Source organism: Dipodomys merriami, unplaced genomic scaffold (genome assembly GCF_024711535.1).
Source record: "Dipodomys merriami isolate MVZ:Mamm:240054 unplaced genomic scaffold, mDipMer1.0.p SCAF_55, whole genome shotgun sequence".
Classification (NCBI taxonomy): domain Eukaryota; kingdom Metazoa; phylum Chordata; class Mammalia; order Rodentia; family Heteromyidae; genus Dipodomys; species Dipodomys merriami.
The window spans coordinates 8,511,193-8,536,805 of record NW_027206124.1 but is presented as its reverse complement, the minus strand read 5'-3'; the positions used below and the strand labels follow the sequence as shown (position 1 = coordinate 8,536,805).

The following is a 25,613-nucleotide window of genomic DNA, read 5'->3' as shown; positions in this document are numbered from 1 at the left end:
TGGGGTGTGGTGGAGTCCATTTGTTCTTGATGACAGAGGCCCGCTCCCGGACTACCGACTGGACCCCACATTCGGCCTGATCTTCTTTCTCACAGGCAGAGTTCAGGAGGCACTGCTCACCCGCCCTCCCCGCTGGTCCGGTGGAGGCCGCAGGTGCTGTGTCAGGGCTGAGGGGTCGCATTGCTCTCCCACAGGGGGCTCCCAGGTGGGGATCAGAAGTAGGGGAAGGAGGGATGCCTCTGGGCAAGGGGAAGGCGAGGATGGTTGAGGATGGTTGGGGTAAATTCACAGTATCACCAGGCTCGTCTTTGGCTGTGAAACAGTGGCACCCGTTCTGCCAGGTCAGCTGACAGCGTGCAGTGTGCTGGCGCTCGCCAAACCCTCCTGTGTCCCAGAGCCCTACCCGTATCTCCATGCAGCACTTCACGCGCTTGCATCAGTTTTCTTGTGACTCCAAGAGGCCCCCCCCCTCACCCCCCGGGCGACCAGGGGAAAATGCTGTTGCTGTGGGGCCGGTACTTCTCTCCACCTGAGGCCCTGATCTGTTTGTTTCACGTGCTGACGTGGCGTGTGGACTGAGACTCTCTCCCTTAGTGGCAGTTAGTTCTGCAGAGCCTGTGGTTCCCAGGAGCGCCATCCACCTTGACTGAGAGGAGACGTGGGAAGCAGGAGCCGGGATCCTGGGCTGCAGGAAAAGATGCACACTGTGTTGTGAAAAGAAATCAAAGCCTTGGGGGAACATGAGGTGGCCACCGGAGCCTGGCTGGCGGGTTAGAGATGAACGACTTACCACTGCCGCACATCGGCAACGCCAGCTGCGTTCGCCTTGGCCTTGGCCTTCTCCCGCTGCCCCTCTGCAGAGGAAGCCGGCCAGCTTTGATCGGTCCTCTCATCGTCTTTGCGGTGCCCAGTGCCTGCTCTGCTCCGTGCTTCCCTGGCTGCATTATTTATCTTCCCCAGGTCTGCCTCTTAGCATCGGCTCTGAGTAGCCTTCCAGGAGCTCATTGCTATTCCAGCAGTGTGGCTCCACTTCCTTCTCAGGCCCATTGAATTCTCCGCATTCATTTCCCCTCTCCAGTGGCCAATGTGATAACAGAAGAGAGACGCGCTGCTTCTGATTGAAGTCAAGTAGTGGGCCAGCGGCAGGTGCCTGGGAGATTGCTGATGAGTTCGGTGGCAGGCTGACTGAATGGCGTGGCCCATCCAGCCCCTGCCTCCTAACTTGCCCGGAGCTCTCCGGTATTGGGTGCAGCCTGCCCGGTCCCTGTGCCTTCTCACTCGTGGAGCAGTGGCTCCCAGCCCTGACCTCAGCATGAGCAAGTGCTGCCTCCCTCTGAGCAGCCGGCCGATGGTAAGGGCCGCAGAGGGCAGCGTAGGAGCTAGGTGTGGCATTGCACAAGGGTGGCCCTGCTGCCAGATAGCAGTGCTGCAGGAGATGGGCTGTTGTAATGTATACTTGTAGTCGGCCCGTGTGCCCTGCTCGGGCTCTGTCCAGTCCCTACCCGCTCCCATCTGGACTTTGTCTTAATCTACATCCCAGTGTGACCTTCTAGGAGGTGGTGAGGGGAGATTCCTGGCCCCATCATCTGGCTGCGGCCTGCAGGCAGTGGTAGCACTAGCTCTTCTCTGCAGACCTGAGTGGACAGAGGGGCAGAGGACGGCTGATTAGGGGAAACTGGCCACGATGATGACGGTGCAATGCATAGATTCTTCTCTTCAGTGTCCCAAGGCAGTGTTACCAACATTAGGCTGACCCGTGAAAGCCTCGGGCTTGGAGCTTCGATTAAGCACTCTTGATAGGATAGTCAGCCTCTCCACGTGCACCAAAGGTCTAGAGTGAAGAGCTGGGAGCTGGGGCCACAGAGGGCGGAGGGGAAGCTCAGGAATGAGGGCGCACGAGAGGCCACCCAAAAAGAAGGCATGCCGGGCCCTGGGAAGTGTGGATGGCTCTGGAAGCGTCCCTGGGAGGTGGTTTAGGCGGCTCTGCCAGTGGAGGAGGCCCGAGGGAGTGAGGTAGCAGCTCCCGGGGTAGGTGTCATCCAGCCCCCGATGAGGACGCAGCCACAGTTGGCTCTGAGCTCTTGCAATTGGACCTGAGTGCATCCTTACCGCTGCTTTACCGCTGAAGGATCTTGCTGCTGAGAGTAAGCCTGGCCCCATGGCTGTGGTGGTCCAGGCCCCGTGGCTCTGGTGATCCAGGCCCCGTGGCTGTGGTGGTCCAGGCCCCTTGACTGTGGTGGTCCAGGCCCCGTGACTGGGGTGGTCCAGGCCCCTTGACTATGGTGGTCCAGGTCCCGTGGCTGCGGTGTTCCAGGCCCCTTGACTGTGGTGGTCCAGGCCCAGTGGCTGGGATGGTCCAAACCCCTTGACTGTGGCAGTCCAGGCCTCATGACTGTGGTGGTCCAGGCCCCGTGGCTGGGGTGGTCCAGGCCCGTGGCTGGGGTGGTCCAAACCCCTTGACTCAGTGGCCCAGGCCTCATGACTGTGGTGGTCCAGGGCCCGTGGCTGGGGTGGTCCAGGCCCCGTGGCTGCGGTGGTCCAGGCCCCATGGCTGCGGAGTTCCAGGGCCCATGGCTGTGGTGGTCCAGGGCCCGTGGCTGGGGTGGTCCAGGCACCGTGGCTGCAGTATTCCAGGGCCCGTGTCTGGGTTGGTCCAGACCCCATGGCTGTGGTGTTCCAGGGCCTGTGGCTGGAGTGGTCCAGGCCCCATGACTATGGTGATCCAGTCCCTGTGGCTGGGGTGGTCCAGGCCCCATGACTATGGTGATCCAGTCCCTGTGGCTGGAGTGGTCCAGGCCCCTTGACTGTGGTGGTCCAGGCCCCGTGGCTGGGGTGGTCCAGGCCCCGTGGCTGTGGTGGTCCAGGCCCCTTGACTGTGGTGGTCCAGGCCTCATGACTGTGGTGGTCCAGGCCTCGTGGTTGGGGTGGTCCAGGCCCCATGGCTGTAGTGATCCAGGACCTGTGGCTGGGGTGGTCCAGGCCCCATGGCTGTGGTGATCCAGGGCCTGGGGCTAGGGTGATCCAGGCCCCATAGCTCTGATGTTCCAGGGCCCGTGTCTGGGTTGGTCCAGACCCCATGGCTGTGGTGTTCCAGGGCCTGTGGCTGGAGTGGTCCAGGCCCCATGACTATGGTGATCCAGTCCCTGTGGCTGGGGTGGTCCAGGCCCCATGACTATGGTGATCCAGTCCCTGTGGCTGGAGTGGTCCAGGCCCCTTGACTGTGGTGATCCAGGCCCCGTGGCTGGGGTGGTCCAGGCCCCGTGGCTGTGGTGGTCCAGGCCCCTTGACTGTGGTGGTCCAGGCCTCATGACTGTGGTGGTCCAGGCCCCGTGGTTGGGGTGGTCCAGGCCCCATGGCTGTAGTGATCCAGGACCTGTGGCTGGGGTGGTCCAGGCCCCATGGCTGTGGTGATCCAGGGCCTGTGGCTAGGGTGATCCAGGCCCCATAGCTCTGATGTTCCAGGGCCCGTGGCTGGGGTGGTCCAGGCCCCATGGCTGTGGTGTTCCAGGGCCTGTGGCTGGGGTGATCCAGGCCCCTTGACTATGGTGATCCAGGACCTGTGGCTGGGGTGGTCCAGGCCCCTTGACTGTGATGGTCCAGGCCCCGTGGCTGGGGTGGTCCAGGCCTCATGGCTGTGGTGATCCAGGACCTGTGGCTGGGGTGGTCCAGGCCCTGTGGCTATGGTGTTCCAGGGCCCATGGCAGTCTAGGCCCCATGGCTGTGGTGTTCCAGGGCCTGTGGCTGGGGTGGTCCAGGCCCCGTGGCTGTGGTGATCCAGGGCCCGTGGCTGGGGTGGTGCAGGCCCCATGGCTGTGGTGGTCCAGGCCCTGTGGCTGGGGTGGTCCAGGCCCCGTGGCTGTGGTGAACCAGGGCCCATGGCTGGGGTGGTCCAGGCCCCGTGGCTGTGGTGATCCAGGGCCCATGGCTGGGGTGGTCCAGGCCCCGTGGCTGGGGTGGTCCAGGGCCTGTGGCTGGGGTGGTCCAGGGCCCGTGGCTGGGGTGGTCCAGGGCCAGGGCCTGTGGCTGGGGTGGTTCAGTGACTATAGCCAGAACTCTTTTTGCTGGCTTGCACTCTGCTTTCCCATGTGTATTGCCTTTTCATGCACACGCACATGTAGCACTGCTTTTCCTGCCCCATCCATGCTGTGTCTGATATGAGTCTCTTTGCAGAGTCTGATCAGGTAGAGGTGGAGAAGCAGTTCCTAGGAGAGGACAGGAGTGGCTGGTGGGACTGGCAGGGTGTGGACGGAGCCCTTCCCTCAGTGCTTCTGAGTGTCCTTGGGCCTCCTTTGGCCACAGCCCTGCTTGCCTCAGACAGTATCTGCTCTGTGGGGTGCTGTTGGAGACGGAGCCAGGATGGCGTTCTGTGGGCGGCTCTGGCTGTGCAGGGAACGTTCCCCCACCCCTCCCCACCCAGGGCCACTGCTCATGCCCCGTGTGGCCTGTGAGCAGCGCGCCTGGCGCACTGTCCCTGCTGAGGGAGGCCGAGTGTGGGAGCATGGGTGAGGAAAGCGGATTTCGGGGTGGTTTCCTTTCCCAGCCTCACACAGACGCACATGTTAGACTTCACTTCCAGCAGCCACTGCTCTCGTCTGCTTTCCATTGGAATCAATGGTTTTTGCAGATTTCCCGTTGAGCATTGAGTTTTGATCTGGGGTGTGTTTCCAGCCTGAACTTTGGCCAATCCACGCCCGTCACCTGTTGCTTATCGGATCTGATGTGAACACATTTTGATGACCGCATAAAGTGTCACAGATTGCTGAACCTTTGCTGCCCAGAGCACAAGAGCCAACGTCTGTTTCTATCTGGTCTAATTTGAATGAGAGACGGCCCAGTTCTGCTCTGCTGTTGCCAGGGCTGCCGTGTGCTTCCAGGTCTGGGAGGCTGTGCTGAAGGCTGCACAGTTTCCCGTCACTTATTTATAGTTCCAGATTGAGGCTTATTATTTCTGCAGATAGGTTTGGAGCAGGACCACCCATGGCTAAAGGAATGTGTGTTTTCAGTTGTGTGAGTGGGTGATGTGTTGTTCCTGTGTTTTGTTAACGAGGAGCCAGGGTGAGCTGTCTACTGGTCCTCCAGGCGCTGGAAGCATCTCCAAGCAGCCTGGCCTCCGGGGAACTGAGAGAGACTGTCTGAGTAGGCCTCTGGGGACTGGGATTCTGGAGAAAGATCCTCGTGTGGACAGGACCGTGGCTGCGCTTACCCTTCTTGTGGATGCATATTTTATGCGCTTGTCGGCTCCGCTTACCGTTGAAGCCAGAGTGCCGGAAGCCAGTCTCTGTACCCAGCAAGTGCAGCAGCCCCTGCTTGTCCTGATGCAGCCACTGTCAAGGGTTTCTGAATTTCTCTCTCTGGGAAGAGTTGCTGTTCGGCAGACAAGTAATCGCTAAGATACATAGCAGGGCTTGGGGATTCAGCGGGAGCTCAGCCCCGAGGCTTTCTCTGTGGAGTGTGGCTCATGCCTCTGCCTCTTGTCCTCACCAGCCTCTCAGATCTCCCCTTGGGCCCATACCGGGGCCTGCTGCCATGTACATGCGCTGTCAGAGACCCTGTCCTCCCCACTTAACCGGGTCTATGATAACCACACCTGTGCCCCATGACATGCACATGTGCATGTACACAACGGGACTCCACTGTGAGCTCTGGAGGCCGGAGTCACACCGTCTTCTCAGGGTGCCCATCTGGGGACATTACCCTTGGTCAAGGTGCTCAGAAGCCATTTCCTTAGAGATGAGAATTGAAGGGCCAGAGTGTCTCTTCTGCGGATTCAGATATGCCAGGTACTTTGTCTTCCCTCACTGCCCCTCCGCCTTGCTCATGGCCCTGCTGGGTTCTGTGTTCCTCAGATCCTTTGCAGAGCTCGTCCTCAGCGCAGGAAAATGTGCGGGGCCAGTAAGTCTGCGCAGCAGCACAGAAGCAGTGTCTAAGCACGTGAGCTGGCGTGCACGCACACCGCTGTAGTTTGAGTCTCGCATCACCTCAGTAGCCCGTCTCTTTAGGACATGGCTGTCCTCAGAATATCATTTACCTCCGTTCTGTACGTGGTGCTGCTCCTTTGGAAATTCCGTGACATGCAAATACAGCGGCGTTTATTAAAGCTACCCATTTCCGGGGCTGTGCTTCTGTGTGGGCATGCAGAAGACTAGCCACCATCCACCAGGCACTTGCACCCAGGGCTGGAATTGGGCAGAAACAAGGCTGATGATGGAATAGCCACACCATCGCAAGTCCTCCTCTCCTACATGCCCGCCATTGCCTTCCACCAGTCAGTACCCCTCGTCTCTTTAACTCACTAAACTCCACTCCTGGAATCCTGTCAGCTGGAAGACACCTGCAGACAGAGGATGCCTTTTTAAGCCGAGGTTTTTCCCTGCATATTGCCTGGGAGTCCCTCCCTCTGAATCTAGGCTCTACTCCTCCATTCTCACCCTCTTAGGAAGCATTTCCCCCAGGAGAATTGCAGTTTTCAGGATTTTCAGCTTTGGGGATTTCGGTATTTAGGATTTTAATCTTTCAGGATTGTGGTTTTCATGCTTTTGGACTTTAGAGGTTTTGCTTTCAGGGATTTGATGTTTGGGGGTTTCAGGGATTTTGATGTTTGGGGATTTCAGCACTCAGGATTACTGCCTCTGGGATTGTCCTTTTGGAGCACATGAGCGTGCGCTGGGGCCAGCCTGGCCTCGCGTGCTGGCTGCCAGGGCTGCTCTGGCTCTACGCGGCCCTCGGAGCAGCCACACACCTCGGCAGCCCTCTAGTTCTCAAACTTGGTGGCTCTGAAGGCGATGGTGGCTCACTTAGTGCATCAGCTGACACAGGGTCCACAGGGCGGGCAGCGGGGTGTGGGAGGGCCTCCCAGCACGACCCAGCAGGGCTGCGGCTGGAGTCTCGCTGGCTCCACAGAGCATCTCCACGCCCCTGAGCTTCCTCACAGTGGGGCTGAATGCAGAAAATGAGGGGCTTCATTTATGACCTCACCTGGAAGCCCCCCAGGATTCCCACAGGCCAGGGTAGCAGACCCTACCTCCCGATGGGGCTGGAAGAGCATGTGGAAGGGAGACGCTTCCTCCCGTTGGTGCCACTGCCCTAGCCCCTGTGGCCCTCCTCCTCCTCCCCCTCCTCCTCCTCCTCCTCCCCCCTCCCCCTCCCCCTCCTCCTCCTCCTCCTCCTCCTCCTCCTCCTCCTCTTCCTCATCACTTGTCCTCATGGGTTGCAGCTCCAGGGGCTCAGAGAGCGAGTGAGCAGCACACTACCCATGAGTCCTCAGGGCAAGCACGCGGGCGATGGGCAGCCTCTCTGCACCACTCTGTTACGGGCCAGGTGCCGCTTGCTTGACAGGTCGGTCACACACTGCTGCTCTACAGCCTCCTGCAGCAGGTGGCAGGGACTCTGGGCCCCTGGCTGAGATTCTTGGGAGACACCTTGTGGGCTGAGAGAAGTTCATGGTTGGAAGCCACAGCCAGACCCACGGAGGTAAGATCAGCGAGCTGCTGGGGCATCAGCCTCCTGCCTGAGGTCCTGAGGGGGCCCTGGGTCGGGAGCCATGCCTGATCCTCCTCTGGGGGACGTTCATTCCCCAGAGCCCCCAAGGCCAGCATGGGGCTCCTGTCCCTTCCTAGGGACAGTGGAGCACTTTGCTGTCCAGTCCCCTGTGTGGCTTCACAGCATGCGCCTCAGTTGCTGGAGACCTGTGCGGGAGCGTGAGAGCGTCCGTGAGCACTGTGCCCTGGCACAGCGGCCTGAGGTGTGTGCACACAGGCGCCCCCTCACGTCATGAGGCCGGCAGTTGGGGAGATGCGGACCTGAGTCCGTCCCGTCCCGGTTAGTCCAGGGCCTGGTCCCATCTTCACCAGGCAGGCAGCTCCTGGGGATCCTGCAGACGCGGGCTTTGCTCTTATCCTCACATCAGTCTCTGGCCCTGCTGGAGGCCATGGTGGGTCCTGGGGAGTGGCGGCTGTTGGCATCCGTCTGCGTCCAGACGCCCAGCCCCAGAGGGTGAGCCGTGTGCGCGGGAAGCAGAGGGCGTTGTCTGCTCCACCACAGTAACAAAGCCAGCAGCCGCACACAAAGACATATCTAAATATGAATTAAGCCTAAGTTATTAAAAGGCATTGCAAGTTTTTATTCCCGGAATATTGAAAAATGGGAATACATATGCAAATGCAATTTAATCAGCCCGTTCTAACCTTTCTGCATTCAGCTGAGGAGAGCACTTTGTGTTCTGAGGGAGGCCTCCTCCCGGGGGAGGACACCAGGGCAGAGCCTGGCCCCACCCTGTGTGAGTGCTTTGTCCTTGGCTGAGACTGACCTCGTGCCCAGAAGTTTCTGTCACACCCTCCCGTGTGTGCCCGTCACTGGCTTCAGCTAGCGCCGTGTGGAGCTCCTCAGGCCTGCAGCCTGCTCAGATAGGCCAGGAGCCATGTGAGCATCATCATTCCCTGACGGGGTGTGGCGCCCAGCTCACCAGGGCCAGCCGTGGGAGCCGCGGGTCTCCGCTCTTCAGGGCGCCCGAGGTAGCGGCTGCCCCAGGGCTGTTGCTCTCTCTGATGTACTCATCATGGCTGCTGGTGGGGTTGGCATCCTGTATTCTCCCCCGGCATCCTGCCCAGCTTGCCAGATCTCTCTGTGGCACTGCAGGCTGGCAGCTTTGTCACCGGGTTGACAGACGTGGAGTCCATGCCTTCCTCGCGACAACACTAGCTGGGGGAGAAGTGGCCATGTGACCGGGCTGGGGCTCCTGGGGGCAGAGCCAGGTTCTTGGGGCCTGTTTTCCATGACCGTTGCATTCACGGGTCCTCCCACACACTGCTTTGGTGACCAGTCAGCTGTCCTGGTGCAGCCACAGGCGAGCTGCTCAGAGCAGCTGCCGTGCAGGGCTTTCTCCCCGCCAGCTGCGCTCCTCAGCTGCAGGCAGCTGTGCCGGCCGCCTTGCTGCTCATGCTACGTAGGCTAGCCTACAGAGACCCTTGTAAACACAGAAGTAGGGAAATCGCCACTCCAGATGAACATCTATGCAGAGCAAGCGATTTGGCTCCATGTACTTAATGTCAGGAAGGAGTAAATGGTAGAGTCTGATCCATTTCATCTGCTGTCTTTTTATTGAAGTCAGAAATGGTTGTAATTTTTCAAGAATGGTGTTCTTTTACTTACTACTGTGAATACAGCATAACTAATAAAACAGCATTGGCTGAGAGACCAGGTCCAGCCCAGCCAACTCTGTCCATCAGGGGACAGGGCTCCGTGTGGCCCCGTGTCCTCTCTGGTGCTGGAAGGGCTCCCGCTCTCCTCACTCATGTCAGTGCACAACCTGGAAAATGACATGGACTTGTAGGTGCATCCAGGGCGCGCAGGCTTCGAGAAGTCCCTGCAGGTGTCATCTTCATTCTGGGACCACTGGCATTCAGGTGTCAGGAACGTGCTTCTGTCAGTTAAATTACACAAAGAATTAACGTTAAGTCTAAACATGCAGAATTTTGTCTCTGCAATTAGCATCTTTGAACTGTACCCTCATTCCCCGGCACATACAGAGGCACTTTCTAAAGGATAGATCACCGTTTTTGTACATGAGAGGACTTGCAATGATGAATAGGTACTTCTGGCCCGCCGTGGCTCCTCGCAGATGCCCGTGACCGGACCAGCTCCTCTCTGCCAGCGGTGGCATCGCAGGTGGCTCTGCTCAGGTTGCTTTCCTTCCCGCCGCAGGTGCAGGCCCTCTGAGCCTCCTGGTGCAAGAGGACGGGGCTAGCTCTGCTCCCAGAGCGTGCCCTGCAGTGGCCGTGGTGTTAGGTGGAGACCACAGTTCCCCAGGAAGGCCTGACCGCCCCCCCCGCCCCCGGGCTGAAGGGCAAGGTCAACTGTACAGACTCTCCAGGGCATTCATTAGGTTCACAGCTTCACAACTGCTGTGTCCATGAGGCTCTCACTGGAGCACCGTGAGATGAGCTCTTTCCCCATGCCCCTGCTCAGCCAGGGCAGGGAGGGCAGGCCTCCCCCCCCCCCCCAGCCTTCTCTGTGTGAAGCCCAGCCCCCGTGGCCCAGCCCTGCCCCCTTGTTTGTAATAAGTGTTCAGTTTTGGAAGAATGCTCTCTGGACCCGATGAGGAGGCTCAGGTGACACTGTCACTGTGGGATCTGCGGCTCTCACGGGCTGGCTGTGCGTGGGGTGGACGGGAAGCCAAGTCCTGGGGACCTTTGACACAGCTGGACGTTTGCATCCCGGAACCAAGCCCTGCTCCGAGAGCCAAGTGTCTTTGGTGTGTTTGCTCTGGTGTCTTTGGAGATGGAGAGGGAAACATGTTCATCCAGGACTGACACCATCAGAACGGGTCCCCTGGTGACTTGTCAACATTTGGGAACTGAGCCACCGACACCTCAAAAGAAGCACAGTGCTTGTGGATGCTTGGTGTCTTCTCACGGCCCCTGTGGTTTTGCTGTAAAGAGGAAAGCATCTCACAAAACCAGTGACCAAGCCCCCTGGCGTTCACACCGTAAGGCTCAGTGCCGCCGAGACCCCACACGGCTGCGGCCCAGGGCAGCAGCCCTGGGGGAGTTGCTAGAGTCACTGGTGTGGTGAGGGGTGCAGGCCCCAGGGGCCCAGTGGGGGGCTGTCCCTCGGCTCCTGCCCTTGGTGAGAGGCAAAGGGCCCAGAGCCTTGCCGGGTGCTGAGGAGGCCACACAGCCTGTGCCACCCGCAACGCCGCAGCCTGGCGGGAAGAGTGGATTAGGGCTCGGCACTGTCTCTGTCCCATAGCACCTGCACGCTGGCATCCTAAGCCTGGGCAGGCGGGGCTGGCGCCCGCAGCTGGCCTCTGTGATTCTGCATGGAGCATGCCTTCCCGCCGGGCGTTTGTGGGTGGGCTTTCCTCGGTGTGCACCAGTGCCTCGCTCCTCGCTCCCCGCCCTGCCTTACTTCCTCTCCTTTTCTTTCAAGCTATCTAATCACAAACCCTCTTTGAGTCAGCACTGTTAATAAACAGGTATGATTCCCGCAGGCCTCCTGGCCATCGAAAGCTGATATTCTTGGCTGCTTTCTGTTGTCCCAGACCCCTCCAAACATTCAATCTAACTACTCTTGTTGTCTTTCCATGACTTTCGAAGCGGAAAAACTCATTGAAATGTGAATTCTAGTGCCAGCTCTTACAGGCATTGTTTTTTTCGGTTAAAAAATCCTGCCTCCTCCTTTCCCTATGCTAGTAATAAAGAGGTAACTACCCAGGACAAAGGCCAGGACGCATGAATAGATGGGCGTGTGTGTGTGCCAGGGGAACTGTGGTCTTTCTGTGTTAGGAGACGTTTCTCCATCCCCATCCGTGGTGGACTTGAAATGTGTCTGTGCGCAGTGCATGGAGGTGCCGCTGGTGGTGGGGGCCGTCCTGGGGGCTGCCGGGGCCTCCGTCCCGCGCCGTCTGCTTGCACCGGGAGCTCTGTGCGGTGGGAAAGGTCCAAGCAGTGAAGCGCAGGTCTAGATGCCACAGCCAGGAAGGGGGCAAAGGCCTCTGTGTAATCATGGGAAAGAAAGACACACGGTAAGGTTGTGTGTGCGTGTGAAGGCATGCGCTTGTACGTGTACTTGTGTACACACACACACACACACACACACACACACACACACACACACACACTCACACACGTTGGGTCCTGCCCAGCAGGAGCTCCCTTAAGGGTTCCTCTCATGAATCTGCCTCGTGTTGTGGCCAGACGCGAGCCAGCCTTGCTCTCTCTCATACTCACTTGGACTCCCACGGGCACAGGAGGAAGGTCCCTGCCCCCACCAGCCTCATGTGGATGGGAGCAGAGCTGTGGAACAGCGGGTACGTTAGCCTTGAGCTCAGTTGATGGAAGGGCAGGCCCTGCCAGGCCCCCGGCTGTCTGGCCCTGCGTTTCCGTGGCACACCAGCAGAGGGAGGCCTTGCGGGCAGGACCCTGCACTGGGGCGGCCCTCTGGCCTGGCGGCTCCTCTGGGAGTCACCTCCCCCTCTCTTCCGTCCCCAGGAGGATGAGGATGAGGTGGCTCCAGTGTAGGACGGAGCAGAGGCAGAGGCTTTGCTGGGGTGTGCGGAGGGCCGTGCCTGCTTCTCCCGTAAGATCTGCTACGGCTGGAAATAATCCCCTCTCGTCTCTGAGTGGAATGTTCCGTGCATATCACATGCTTATGATATCTCCAAAGCCCAGGGGCCGGAAGCCCTAGTGGTTGCTCTATTCATGGATTCATGTTGTAGTAAAAGGCGGTAATTGATGAATATCTGTGGGAATGGATATGATTGTGTCCTCTTTAATGAGCTAACAACTTCATGCCGGAATCTCGGCAGTGCTATTGTTTAGAATAAAAAGAGACATGCAAATGAGTCTGCGTGCAGATTGTGGTAGAACAATGCTGCAGCCTCTTTATTGGACCCATTAATTAATTCCCCATCAGCCAGCTTCTCTGGGAATGAACTGGAAAAATAATTAAAATGATACATGAGGTAAGGAGTTTAGAAATTCAAAAGGTGAAGGCAAGAATTAGTTTAATACATAATTAGACATATTATTTGTGACTATACATTTTTTAAGTGTGGTTCACTGAGGCAGTAGGGCCCTATTTTTAGTTCTGGATGCTCAATAAATACCATTTGGGCTTGTTTTTCAATTCATAGAGGATCATAAATTTTCTTAATAACATTAAGTGGCTAATTATATTGTACATTGTTAAAATAACTCTTATTGCAAAACTCTAACAATACAACAAAAGTTACAAAAGTTTTTACCGGAGTTACTTTGACTAAGTTACCAAGTAGAATTTGGGACATTTTGAGGGGAAAGTTTCCGCCGTGCATTTGCAGGCTCACAAACTTGACTGTGGCACGAGCCTTGGAGGCCAGCTTCCTTGTGATAGGCGTGGTGGGGTGCAGACACCTGTAGAGCAACGTGCCACCCGCCCCCAGCTCTGCGGAGCAGCGTGGTCCCAAGGAATGCTGTCCACCATGCTCTTCCACCACGCTGTCCTCTTAGTGCCGACGGGCCCTCCCGGGGCTGCCCGCCAGGCCCAGGGGTGTTGCTGGGCATGTGTGTGGTAGGATGCACTTTCCCATATGGCTGGCCATCAGAGCTGCCCTCTGGTCCTGGCATGGTACATGTGAGTAGGGGCCAAAGTGCCCTGTTCTCTTGAAGTACACATCTCCAGATGCCTTGAGTTCTAGGAGTCAAAGGTTGTGAGCACTTGGTAAGAGGTTGCTGTCAAAGTGATAGGCTTGTACATCGATATGTGAGCTCCAGACTGCAGCCTTCAGACTGCAGCCTTACTCGTTCGAATAGGCAGCTTAGAAAGGACTTTAGTAGCTGCTCTCCTAGGCCTCTGAGAGCAGAGGATGACAGGCGTGCGAGCCCACGCAGTAGAGCCACGTGCTGCCTCTGGAGGAGCCACCGGGAACTGCAGGGGCAGCGCAGGGTGGCCCTCCTTCCCGGGGAGAGCTGGAGGCCCAGGGAGCAAGCCTGGCAGCCGGGACTCAGAACACAGGGCCCTGGTTTGGCTTTGCTGTGGAAAAGCAGGCCTGGCCTCTCCTACCTCGCGGGGCCCTCCGCCTGGGACGCTGAGGCTGCACTCCCTCTGCTGGTGCTCCCCACGCCCGGACGCTCTTCGCTTTTCCCATCCAACTTCAAACAGGAAACCTTTAGTTCAGGCCAGAGGGAAAGGATCCAGCCCTGCCATTTCCTTTCCTTCTCTTCAAATCAAACACCATCCATTAATTACCCCATGATTTGCTCTGTCAATCCAGAAACACTTACTGATGCTTTATGGCCTTGGCCTGTTGAAATTCTGGGAAAGAGGAAAAGGAACAAGCTAGTCCTAATAAATAAAAGTTATTTCCTCATTTGAATTTCTGAGTCGAGGGAGTCGATATGAGGCAGACATCAGTCTTTCCATTCTTGACGTGGAGGAACGATTGCTCCTTGTGTGCCATCCTGGTCGTGGCGATAAAGTGCACACAGGGCTTGGCTAGGCCCGGCCGTCTCCTCTCCCGAGACCAGCTGCTTGTTTGTGTTGTAAATTCCTCGCTTGGCTTGGCGCTGGGCGCAGGACTGTGGTCCTTTGGACTATGAGAGTGCTACTGTAGAAAACGCTATGTTTTTTAAGGCGAGTATGTCCTCTGTGAAGCATCTATGCCCCCCACGTCTCCATCAGCTCTCCAAATGTTTCTGGGAAGGGTTCACTGAGACAGATCGCTGAGGGCTGCCCCCCACAGGTCCAGGGCTGGGAGAGGGCTGGGTAGGCTGGTCCAGACTAGGGCTGAGACGCAGCTGCCCTGAGGAAGGACACATGCATCCTTCTGGTCATGCCGTTCCATTCGCCAGGAGCTGTGCTTCCTGGCCGGAGCCTGTGGCCTTGGTGGCTTTCAGTTGTATGGAACGTGGCTCTTCATGTGGCTGGAAGGGGTGGGCCAGGTCAAGTCAGTGCGCGAATGGCCTGTCCTCTGGAGTTCTTCCAGATGGGCTCAGATGTGGGGCCGTGGAGGTCCTGTTTCCATGCCTTCAGTTCCCTGCCAGCCCCTGTAGCTCCCGCCGCTTCATGGCATGCTGCTTTCACACCTGCCGGTATCACAGACCAGGAGGTCCTGAGGGCAGGGCAGTGTCCAGCTGTACGCCTGCCCTGCTCATCTCCCTGGGGTCCTCATAGGACAAGCATGCGCACTTGCCAGGTATTCAGGCGGAGGACAGGGAGGCCATCCTTTGGCCCTGGTCTGGGCCGTTGGCTCCTCCCGCTAGGAGGCCCTCGTGAGCCATCACTGGGCTGCACACAGGGCAGCCGGCCAGCCCCGCACTGCCCGCGCAAGGACAGTGCACACAGCCCTTTGGTTCTGGGGTCTGATCTGAATGTGAAACCGAACTGTTCTAAATTTATTAAAGGCTTTCTTTGGGGCTGGAATATGCAGTAGATTTTCTATCCCTCTCAATCCTCTCTTAAAATTTAATGCTGCCATAAAAATGATGGATAACAAATTATTCTAGGAAAAATGATACTGAAAGACTCTTCTAACTGTTGAAGCAGAAGTATAGACTTGGTGAAGAAATATGTGTGACCCAGAAAACTCGCAAGGAAACAGGAGCCTCACTGCGGAAATCACGACCTCACCACGTTGTTACTGGCTGCGGGAAGCAACTGTTCTTACTCAAGATACTGAAGTGCCGAATCCATTCTGTGCTGCTGGCATTTTTATTAACACAGAACACTGTGTCTTTCTGGGATTCATTTGCAGCTTTCCCTAGCCACAGCACTGCCGAATCTCCACCAAGGAGCTAAGCAGCCGCACCCCGGAGCAGACACCGGAATGGCTCTGGTGGAAGCCCGTGCCTTTCCTCCTGCACTGGCCCCTGCACATGTTTCACAGAATCTGCCAGTGGGGCACAAGACCGTGGCTCAGAGCCGAAAAAACCACAAGGACTCAGGCAGCTATCAGAGGACTCGCCAGGACAAAGCCAGATAGCCAGGCCCAGGATGCACCAGGGAGAGAAGCTATCTTAACCACAGGCACCAGTCCTGGTCCTGCGGAGGCATGGGTTCAGGCAGAGCAGGGCGGACCGGAGGCCTGGAAGACACCGTTCCACGCCAGCGCTGTGAAACACGCGGTAGTAAAGAATGTGCTTCAGTTGACATCCTGACTGTCACTCAGACCCAGAGCCCTGCCGTGCCGAGGCCCTTGCCCCCAGAGCTGCCGGTGTCACCCACACCAGGACGTGGGTGGAGGTCACAGCGTGGCCCCTGATGTGGGGCGGGAGGCCTTGGGTGGAAGTATCGGCTCCCTGCTTTCTAGTGGGAAGTGTCACCATGACAACTCCGGAGATGCGGCAAGCGGGCACACCATTAGTGCTGAGTTCTAACCCTTCCCAGGCAACGCCAGAGGCTTTTCTTCAGAGAGAAGTGAACTGATTTGTGAACTGTGTCCGTCATTGCTCCTAAGCTACATCCACTCAAGTGAGTAATTAGCTTTTATGCGTATGTCTTAGAAGAAGAGACGCTTGCCATTTATCCACGGCTCTTCCTTTGCACATCCGACTGCTGGCTTCTTCACCCTGCTCCCTGGGAAGCTGGGACTGCAGATGGTGCTGTCCGGTCTTCTTGTCTGTGGGCCCCATGCCATCTGGAGGCTGCTCACCGCATGAGGCTGAGGTGCCCGGCTCTGGGCCGAGGAGTTCTTGCCATCCATTCTGTCGACCAGGGCTGCTCTGAGCCTCTACTCTGGGTTGGGCCCAGACCTGTTGCTCAGATCCAGTTGAACAGTGAAGGCCACAGTGCCGATGGCCTCCTGTGTGGCTCATCACGCTGTTCCCAGAACAGCCAGGCTGCTGGTTGAGAACCAAGATAGACACACACGCTGGACGGCAGAGGCTTGCCAGAGTTCCAGATGAACACATTTCACAAGTGGAAAGAAAGTGTCCTGGGACCGTCCCTGCGGAAGTGGAGCTCCATACACGTGTCAGGCAAATGGGTTTTAAGTCAGCAAGTATTATGGGTTATGTCATTCTAAATGATGATAAAAATAAGTCAGTAGTGATGTGTAATAGCTCTAAATTTACACGCACCTAAGAAACCTATCCTTACATCGTGTTAACAGATGTTGCCAGAATTATCAAGAGAGATGGACAATCCACACTCACAATGGTAGATTTGAACTTACCTTTCTCCAAACAGACAGCAACAACATTATGTGTAGACGACCATAGCAATATAATACATTCCCTTAATTGAATGGCTGCAGTAGAACCCTGAAAGAAGAGAATAATCTGGGGCCTGTGCACAATTTGAGTACCTTTGAGGCCATATCTCAAGGGCCAGTGACTTGGGGCTGATAAGTGTTTTTAACTATGGCGCAATTAAAATAGAAACCATTAATACAAAGAGAGCAGCAATGGTCACACGAAACCTGAGCATTCGGAAACGTGAAAGCACACCTTTAAATAACAGACCTGTGTTTGGAATGGTGCCTAGGTATTTCTTTTTTTTTCTTATTTATTTTTAATACAATTTTATGGTTATTAAGGTGTTGTACAGAGGGTTTATTGTTTTATAAGTCAGTTATGAGTACATTTCTCTTTGGACAATGTCACCCCTTCCTTCCCTTTCCCCCGGGTCTGCCTCCCATCCCTGCCCGTAGGTTGCATAGCTCACTTTCCACATTGTATCTACTGAGGAGCCGGTGTTTCCCCCGGAGCCCTGGCCGATTGCAGTGCTGCAGGCAGGGGCTGCGGAAGCCCGTCTCCCTGTGGCCCACCTCAGCCTCAGTCTTGGTCTCTCCACTGGTCTTAGTTCATTTTGGTTTGCCTGAATGTGACAGTTTGGGAAAAAACCAAAAGGTTAAACAAAACAGAATAGTACCTATCTCTCCAAGACGGCGATAGGCATCCGTGGCACCATGGTCCCAGGGACACGTCTTCACTCACTGCTGTTTTTGGTTTTTCCTGCTGTGCCACTGAACAGAGCACGTCAGCAGCTCGCGTTCCAACCATCATGGCCGGAAAGAGGAAGAGGTGAAGTGCGGGCCACGCTCCCCTCATGGGAAGGCAGTGATGTGCTTTTATTTATATTGTACTGGCTGGAATTCAGAATGGGACTTCCCCCTCGATGTGGAGGTCATCCGGTAGTGATCACGTTCCTGAGGCCACTGGCCCTACTGAAAAGTGTCGAGTCTCTTGTGATTCTCTGCATCTCTCCACTGCCCAGCTCCAGCCCATGCACATTTCTTACTTGGGACCTGGTCAGAGACTTCACCTTAGCATGAGCCCCACCCTTGGTTGTTCAGCCAAAAGGAAAGAGATGATGTGAAGAGGGCAGAAATCAACCAAATAGACACCAGGAAACCAACAGAAGGACACCAACAAATTAAAAGACTAACGACACGGAGAAACTCTTCAAGGGGTAGAGAACTGAAACAGATGGCCAATATCCTGAGCAGCGGAAGGAATATCACTAGCGATCACACAAGGATGAAAAGATGATAAAGGAATATTACTAACACCTATGTAGCAGTAAGCTAAATGGTGAAATGGAAAAATTCCATGAGGATATAACTGAATTTTGCATGGGAAGAAATGTGTCCATTAAATAAATGGCATTTCTAATTAGGGGCTTCTTTGCGAAGACAACCATTGACATGAATGACTTGATGGAGGAACTACCAAACGTTCAAGGAAGAAATGGAGCACTCTGGTCCCATGGGAAGGAGGGGAGCACTTTGGTCTCCTGTGAAGGAGGGGAGCACTCTGGTCTCGTGTGAAGGAGGGGAGCACTCTAGTCTCATGTGAAGGAGGGGAGCATTCTGGTCTCATGTGAAGGAGGGGAGCACTCTGGTCTCGTGTGAAGGAGGGGAGCACTCTGGTCTCGTGTGAAGGAGGGGAGCACTCTGGTCTCATGGGAAGGAGGGGAGCACTCTGGTCTCATGGGAAGGAGGGGAGCACTCTGGTCTCATGGGAAGGAGGGGAGCACTCTGGTCTCGTGTGAAGGAGGGGAGCACTCTGGTCTCATGGGAAGGAGGGGAGCACTCTGGTCTCATGGGAAGGAGGGGAGCACTCTGGTCTCGTGTGAAGGAGGGGAGCACTCTAGTCTCATGGGAAGGAGGGGAGCACTGTGGTCCCATGTGAAAGAGGGGAGCACTCTGGTCTCATGGGAAGGAGGGGAGCACTCTGGTCTCATGGGAAGGAGGGGAGCACTCTGGTCTCATGGGAAGGAGGGGAGCGCTCTGGTCCCGTGTGAAGGAGGGGAGCGCTCTGGTCTCGTGTGGAGGGGAGCACTCTGGTCTCATGTGAAGGAAGGGAGCACTCTGGTCTCGTGTGAAGGAAGGGAGCACTCTGGTCCCGTGTGAAGGAGGGGAGCACTCTGGTCTCATGGGAAGGAGGGGAGCACTCTGGTCTCATGGGAAGGAGGGGAGCACTCTGGTCCCGTGGGAAGGAGGGGAGCACTCTGGTCTCGTGTGAAGGAGGGGAGCACTCTGGTCTCGTGGGAAGGAGGGGAGCATTCTAGTCCCGTGTGAAGGAGGGGAGCGCTCTGGTCCCGTGTGAAGGAGGGGAGCACTCTGGTCCCATGTGAAGGAGGGGAGCACTCTGGTCCCGTGTGAAGGAAGGGAGCACTCTGGTCCCGTGTGAAGGAGGGGAGCACTCTGGTCTCATGGGAAGGAGGGGAGCACTCTGGTCTCGTGTGAAGGAGGGGAGCACTCTGGTCTCGTGTGAAGGAGGGGAGCACTCTGGTCTCATGGGAAGGAGGGGAGCACTCTGGTCTCGTGTGAAGGAGGGGAGCACTCTGGTCCCGTGTGAAGGAGGGGAGCACTCTGGTCTCATGGGAAGGAGGGGAGCACTCTGGTCTCATGGGAAGGAGGGGAGCACTCTGGTCTCGTGTGAAGGAGGGGAGCACTCTGGTCCCGTGTGAAGGAGGGGAGCACTCTGGTCTCGTGTGAAGGAGGGGAGCACACCCTTCTCTTATGAACTCTTTTAGAAACTAGAAGACCTGAGTTGGAGTTGGTCACAACTTGACTTCACCCTTATGACAGAACTATAGTAAGGAGACAGACAGCGTACAGAACAGCAAGACTGGAGACATGAGTCAGCACAGTTCAGAGACAAAGGCATTATAAGAAAATTAGAACATTAACATCGATACAAAAATCCTTGACAGAGCGTTAGCAGCTTGAATCAACTCCTGTATAAAAATGACAGTACATCAGGACTAAATGGAATTCATCCCAGGCATGCAAGGTTGATTTAACATTCAAAAATCAATCATTGTAATTGACGACATTAGCAGAATAAAGGAGAAAACTAAATGATCATGTCAATAGCGGCAGAAAAAGCATGCAGCCATATTCATTACCTACTTCTGATAAAAGCTTTTTAGTAAACTAGGCATAGAAATGAAATAACTTCCTCAGTATAAAAAGACACCTATAGCATCTTCTACCTTGCATCATAATTAATGGTGAAGGCACCAAATGCTTTTCCTCTAAGTTGAGAACAAGTCAAGAATATTTTTCTCATCACTTGTATGCAATATTACATTTCAGAGGACAGGAAGAGCAATCAGACATAAAAGCATAAAGACTGGCAAGGAAAAAGTATCCTTTGTTGATTATGTCTCTATGAAATCCCAAAGAATCTACCAGAAAGATGCAGGATATGAAGTTAATATGCAAAACTTGATTGTTTTTCTGTGTATTCTAATAAACAACTGGAAAATAGAATTTAGAAATCAATACTGTCGATAACACACACACAATAACCCAAAAAAATACCGTGGGAGAAATGTAACTGAGCTATGAGAGCTGTACACTTAAGAAGTAGAAAACATTGCTCACCTTGAAGCAGACCGAAAAAGATGACAAAATGTACCGTATGAATAGACTTGGTATTGCTGAGATGTTCTTTCCAAACTGATATTTAAGGTTAGTGCCATCACAATCAAATTCTTGCCAAACTTTTTACAGAAATGGGCATGCTTATCCTGACTTGGTGATGTGAAGGATCCAAGATAATCCAGTTTATGAAATTCTATGAAGGAAGAGCTTGGAGAGCTTGCTTGTTGCAGAGTTACACAAGGAGATGGTGTGGTATTAGCAGGAGAATAGATAACAGAGAGAGAGACAAGTGGCCCTGTCAGGAGACAGATGAGGGAGGAAATATTTATGATACATCCATGGCAAGGACTGTTTCTAGGATACCAAAAAGCCAGCATGGCTCAGCACTGCCAAGGGGGTGAACAGCTCTGTTTAAAAATAGAAAAAGGTTCAGACGGATGCTTCACCACGTGGATGGTAAACACTGGGGAAATCGGTCAGACCATGGTGATGCCACACCTAGCAGGCTGGCTGAGGGAGGCCGGGCGGCTGTGGAGGTCAGCAAGGGCCCCCGCAGCACAGCTGGTGGGAGGTGAAGTAAGTGCCTGCCCGGTGGGATCAGAGCATCCCTGCAGAGCTAAACCTGCCCCGTGTCTCAGACCATCGCTTACCCAAGAAGTGAGTGTGTTTGTCCAGTAAGAGTGCCCATGGCAGCCTTACTCACCTTAGCCCACACCTGGAATGTCTGTCTGCAGCAGGACAGTGTGTAAACAGACCTGCCCAGCAGCTCTCCCAGCCACGCGAGGCACCCCAGGAGTGCCGTGTGAGCCCCGCCGAGCAGGTGCTGAGGAAAGTGCCAACAGGACCCCAGTGCATGAAGCCCTGGGTCTGACGGACTAGTCAGCAGTGCTGAGAGACAAAAGCCCCTTTCCCGGGCCGGCTGGCCGCACGGGGCTCCTGGGAGGACAGTTTGTCTTGATGGGGACACCACGTTCACTGCTGTGCGCCTTTGACTAAACCATCAAACAGCACGCACACATCTCTGTATTTTAAATTATACATTAAAACCAGCCAATAAAAGCCTTTTAGAGAGCTGACTAGAAATACTCTGAAGTCTGAAAAGAAGGGGAAAAAACCCCAAAACAATGGAGTCAAGATTTAAACTATTTTTCACATCTGGTGAATTCAAGCTTCTGTGTTCAAGACCACATCAGGGTCTTGGGACAGAGAAAATGGTCATGACTCACCCCAGGCGGGAGAGGCCTGTGTGGGACTCCTCTGCCCTGCCCCAGGACTGCTGTAGACACCCGCTCTCACACTGAGCTCCGTGTGTGCCCCTTTGCAAATGGAGTAAGAATCCCTCTGCTTCAGAGGAAAGATAAGAAGCGTTTGTGTGTGTGTGCGCGTGCACTCATGTACTTGTATATGTGTGCGTGTGTGTGCACTGGTTCTGGGGCCTGCATTCAGGGTTTGGTGCTGTCCCTGAGTGTTTATGTTCGAGGCTAGTGTTCTACCACTTGAGCCACAGCCCCATTTCCAGTTTTGCTTTTGTTTTTTTGCTGGCTAAAGGGAGCTAACAGTATCATGGACTTTTTTTCCTTCCAGGCTGGCTTTGAACCAATGTCAACTTTATGGGGAGGGGAAGGGAAAAATCAAATTGTTTAAATAGGGATACAGGAGGACCCATTGCAACAATGAGATGTATAAGACGTTATGTCAGAAAACGAACTTTACAACTTTGGCCAAGGTGGGGGTGGGGGAGATGGGAAGGGATGGGAAGGGGAAACAAATGAGGAGGCAACAATGCTTGATAATAAATGAACTCATTACCATGCCCATGTAATTGTAACCCCTCTGTATGGTATTTTCACAAAAAAAAAAAAAAACTTGATGTAAAATTCAAAGCCAGAGAAAGCAATTGGACTACAGAGATGGTGAGCAGAGTGTAGGGTGGAGTTGCGGGTGGCACCCGAGGTGCCGAGCGGGGATGGCTGTCCCATGTCCTCTGCGGTCGCTCAGCGCCCAGCGCTCCGGCAACAGACTAACCGCTCGTCCTTGCTCTGTGAATTCAGATGCAGCCCCTAACTGGGTAATGCACCCACAGGATGTCTTTCTGTTATTTCTGAGTCTGTGATTACCTCCGATACCCTTACCATCAAAAAGCGGCACCCTCCGTATGAACAGATAGTGATGTGCAGTAATTTGTGCGAGGTAATACTGGGGTGCACAGCAAAGGACCAGCGCACAGGGACCTCCCACAGAGGCCCTGAGGACGTTGTGGGGACATGGGTAGGTGGAGAGCTCCAGTCTGTCCCCAGGAAGGACGCGCGAGTGCGTAGGGTACCTTCTAGCAATTTTCATTTGCTGGCCCAAGGCCCATCCCAATGTGAAGCTGGAGAAAACAGAGTCCTGAACCCCCAGGCCTGCCCTGCGTGTTCGTGTAACATCGTTCATAACACCCGTAGGCCAGGCGTAGCACAGAAGCCCCTTCATGCCAGGCTGGTCGAGAGCTCTAAGGTGCCCCCCACATCGGGGCACCGTCGGGGGTGTCAGGCCGCAGGGAGCCCCGCACTGCAGTGGACGCTGCGACTTGGTTACTGGAAGGAGCCAGACACGGAGCAGTTGTCACTTACTCATTAACTGGTTGGCAGGGTTTGAGTATGTACACACACATGCGCATGTGTACACACATGCAAGGGCATGTGCATGCGTGCGCGCACGCGCACACACACACACACACACACCTACTTCCTTGTTATGCAGACAAACTAAGACCAGTGAGTGGATAAGAATACATCAGGACCCAAAGAAACTGGTCTGCTTGAAGAGGATGGGTCCCAGTGAAGGGATGAAGCCCCATGTGCCCAGTGTACCATACACACATACACACACACCCCACATGATACATACGCATATACATATGTATATACATTTATAGGTTTTACTTTAGAATCATGATATAATGCTTTCTACAATTGTAAAACCAATTATAAAACCTTGAAAGTAAGAATAACATGGGGCAGGAAGACCCTAAGCTGCGTGTCAGGTTTGTGCTTTAGTCACATAGAGAAAAATGGCTTCAAGCAGGCTCCCAGGCACGTTGAACATACAGCCCTTGAAGAATGTTACTTAAGCACCGAAGACCGCAAAAAAATGAAAAACATTCCTCAGAAATCACATTCTATTTATGTTAATAGTAATCTTAGTGCCATTTTGAAGCTATTTATATATACTTACTGAAATACATAGTTACATATACGTGAATTAGAATAAAATACAAGTAAGTACAATGTTATAGGAAGATTTTTCATATCAGAGAAAAAGAAAATCAAACATAAAATCAAAGAATTAAGGCCCGTATGATCTAAAATATGAATTGAGACTCTGAGCTGTTCTGGGTCTTTCCCTAGGGAAATGAAGTCATGCGTGCCAGCTGTCACCACTGAAATGACCAGGAGCAGCGGGAGCCCTCCGAGCTCAGCCCGGCGCTGTTTCCCTGGAAAGGACCCGGGCTCCCGAGCGGAAGGCCTGTTCCAGGAAGTGCTCCAGCTGACTCTAGACCACTTGTCATCAAGAATGGAGGCCAGGCGCTGGTACTCACCTCCATCCTAGCTACTCAGGAGGCTGAGGTCTGGAAGCCAGCCCAGATGGAAATGTCTGCAAGACTTCATTTCTAAAATAACCCACAAAATACCAGGCTAGGGACATGGCTCCAGTGGTAGAGTCAGTGGTGAGCAAGTAAGCCACGTGAGTGCAGGGTCTTATGTTTAAGCTCCAGTACCAGCAAAATAAAACAGAGAGGGAAAAAAAGAGAGCAGAGAACCCCGTGTGACGCTGGGGGTCAGGTGAGCACCCCGGTTTAAGGGGCGTCAGGAATGGTGAAGCGGTTGATTGGAACATTCCACTGGTGATTTCTAAACGCAACTTGTGAAGGCTGCCAGATCACCCACCGGAAAATACGAGTGAAAGAGCGTGTGATTTTGCTTTCCTGGTAGTGAGGTAGTTTTTGAGGGAAAGCTACCCCCAGAGGAGAAACGCAGTTAGAGACATAAGAATGGAGTTGCTGGTGTTGCCCTCGGGGGCGATGGCTAGGAAGGTCCCTGAGCCAGCAGAGAGCTCGGGAGCAGAGGGTCCTGCCCAGCGGCGCCTGGCCCTGGAGTGTGCAGGGAGCTTCCTGACGGATGATCGTGACAGGTGCTACCTGGACCTGGCACTTCGTCATCACATCAAGAGGAGGCCCGGGCATCGTAGCCATGAAGGAGCTCGGCTCCATCGGTGAGGTGATTCCACACGCCACCACCCCTCGCTCCCGCCGGCCTCCTGTGAGCTCAGCCTCCAGGAAGCAGCAGGAGCGGGCGGGCCATGCGCCACCCGCGCAGACCGCAGACCCCAGAGAGCTCAGGGAGGGTAGAGACGCCGTCGTGACGCGCTTGTGCCCCACCGGAACCCGGCACAGGAAGCCACGTCCGGCCGTGTTCAGGACGTCGTGTTAATTTTTCAGATATGATCACCGTCTTGTGAAGATGATCCTTCTAGAAAGAACCCTTAGCTCTGAGAAGCTACTTGTGGGGGAAACGTGCTCTTGGTGGCTTGCGGTGGAGTCGGGTGGAGGGTGCTCCGCAGCCACGTCTCACGTGAGAGGGGCGGGCGGTCATGCGTGCAGCCTCACCCTTGCGGGTGGGTGGGCAGGCAGGTTTCCGCACATTGGGCTTCCTCCTGTGGGGGAAAGTCCAGTTTGAAAATACTGAAAAAAAATCACATTGCATGCTGACACACGTGCTGTGTGGGCCAGGGTGAGCCGGTGCGGGCAGGGGGAGCCGCAGGGGTGAGCGGGTACGGGCAGGGGGAGGCCGCAGGGGTGAGCGGGTGCGGGCAGGGGGAGCCGCAGGGGTGAGCGGGTGTGGGCAGGGGGAGGCCGCAGGGGTGAGCCGGTGGGGGCAGTGGGAGCCGCAGGGGGGAGCCGGTGCGGGCAGGGGTGAGCAGGTGCGGGCAGGGGGAGGCCGCAGGGGTGAGCAGGTACGGGCAGGGGGAGCCGCAGGGTGAGCCTGTGAGGGCAGGGGGAGGCCGCAGGGGTGAGCGGGTGTGGGCAGGGGGAGGCCGCAGGGGTGAGCCCGTGGGGACAGGGGGAGCTGCAGGGGTGAGCCGGTGTGGGCAGGGGTGAGCAGGTGCGGGCAGGGGGAGGCCGCAGGGGTGAGCGGGTGCGGGCAGGGGGAGCTGCAGGGGTGAGCGGATGGGGGCAGGGGGAGGCCGCAGGGGTGAGCGGGTGGGGGCAGGGGGAGCCGCAGGGGTGGGGGCAGGGGGAGCCGCAGGGGTGAGCAGGTGG

General features: G+C 55.3%; 1 protein-coding gene across 1 annotated transcript in view; it reads left to right on the top strand.

Moving 5' to 3' along the window:
* Positions 1-25,613, top strand: part of Tbc1d22a (TBC1 domain family member 22A) — a 305,311-nt gene that overhangs the window by 230,951 nt on the left and 48,747 nt on the right. The gene's annotated exons all lie outside the window — the stretch shown is intronic.